Source organism: Limulus polyphemus, unplaced genomic scaffold (assembly GCF_000517525.1).
Source record: "Limulus polyphemus unplaced genomic scaffold, Limulus_polyphemus-2.1.2 Scaffold1655, whole genome shotgun sequence".
Taxonomy (NCBI): domain Eukaryota; kingdom Metazoa; phylum Arthropoda; class Merostomata; order Xiphosura; family Limulidae; genus Limulus; species Limulus polyphemus.
In genome coordinates, this window is record NW_013667265.1 from 235,752 (window position 1) to 237,644 (window position 1,893).

The 1,893-nt window shown below is 35.8% G+C and overlaps 1 protein-coding gene across 1 annotated transcript in view; it reads right to left on the reverse strand.

Moving 5' to 3' along the window:
• The window catches only part of LOC106464450 (homeobox protein cut-like), a 37,434-nt gene extending 36,811 nt beyond the window's left edge, over positions 1-623 (reverse strand). Inside the window, exon 1 of the mRNA XM_013924592.2 lies at positions 562-623. The gene's annotated coding sequence lies outside the window, so the exon portion shown is untranslated. The remainder of the gene's footprint in view (positions 1-561) is intronic.
• Between the last annotated feature and the right edge of the window lie 1,270 nt (positions 624-1,893).

Consider the following 1,893-nt stretch of genomic DNA (forward strand, 5'->3'; position numbering starts at 1 on the left):
CACCAATTTCCTGTGGTTGAAACGGAAAAATGCTTATTAATCATTTGGATATAAAATTATATTTAATTAATTTATTAGTTTCTAGTAAATTGTTGTACTGCTACACTACTACAAGACAATCGAGGTGGTTTTCCATCATTTTTTTTTTACAATTTTATTACAAAAGTTCACCAGGTGTCCGATTATGTCTGGAATATTTCAACAACAGCTTCTAATCTTCAGAAGTCACGAAGTTATTCACAGATGAAAGGCCTTCAAAAGTTTATTACTTACAGTGAAATGACCGAATACTATATACTACACACGAACTCTCAGGTTTTAGTTGAGTTCACAACAGATCTGTTCATGTAGACAGCCAGTCACTTATTGACGCTGGTCTTTCAACTGAATGAGTTTTTGTTAAAAAAAAAACGTCTTTGATAACATATAAATATATTTCTTTAACTACGTCATTCCACACCACAAATATTCAACACTGGTTTCCTCGGACCAACTTTGCTTGCTCTGTGTAACAGATCATTTATAATTCTACATGATCATGATGACTTATCATAAACTTACCTGACATGGGAACTTTCAACATACTTGGACTTTAAATTTAAAAACTCGGACTTGCTCAGTTTCAAGGCTATCAGAAAAAATAAAAAGAACACATTGTCGTGTTATTACAAGACTGTCTGGAAAGATAAGTCCACTTGAAAGCTAGGACACTTTTCCTCTCACGTACAGTTAGATAATTATGAAGAGTTAAATATGCTCACTTCCAGACAATATCTTTCTCGTGATTTAGTTATATAAATACATTGTACTGAAATATTAAATTTGTTTGTTTGTAGTTAAGCACAAAGCTACACAGTGTTCTGCCCACCGCGGGTATCGTTATAAGTCCGTAGACTTACCGCTGTGTCACTGGGGGGCGAACTATTGAATATTAGATACGTTAACGATGCCTTTATAACATGGACCACAGATTACACATACAATTGAAAAATTCATAAACCGCCCCTGACCAGAAACATCTAGTAATGCTATTCACAACAGAAATGAAGAAGATAAAGTCCTCTTTCTAGACGTGATGGTTACGAAGACACATAAATTATATACCATGAGAATTTACAGGAAACCCACAGATACAGGTAAATACCTAGACTATAAATCAAACCACCCCAACAGATGGCGCCATATATTGCCTAGCTACAGGATTAAGGAAGATTTTTAATATCGAAGAAACTAAGAAGATGGAGGAGAGATACACCACTACAATCCTCCTTAACAACAGATACCGGGAACACTTTATAACGAAGATAAACATGAAGAATAAACAGGAAGAAAATTACAGATATAAAGCCATATTCCCTCGTGTCAGAGGTTTCTCTGAAGACATACAGAGGATATGTAAACAGCAGAAAGTCAGGACAGTATTCATAAGCCATAACACAATACGATCGCAATTAGTACACGCCAGACGACCGAGAGAACTGATGGAGAGGAAGAAACAAAAAACATTTACAACATCCCATGTGTATATGGATTCGAATATATTGGAGAAATAAAATGACCAATAAAAGTTAGGAATTCAGGAGCATAACAGACATATGAGACTCAGTAATACCGATCTATCTACAATAGCCTATCACACCACAGAAGAAGACTATACACGATGAATTGGAATAACTCTGAAATAAGAGGACATGAACTGCGCATGCACGAGAAAAAAGAACTCATCTACGCCTACCTAACTGATAATCACTCAGCCAAGCTAGAATACAAGTCAGAAAAAAACAACTGGATACACACATATGCACAGTAAGACGTGAAATTGATACTTTTACTGCAAGATGCTTCTAACCTTCTTAGGGGTACAGTTGCTTCTCTTGCCCCCCACCTAAAACA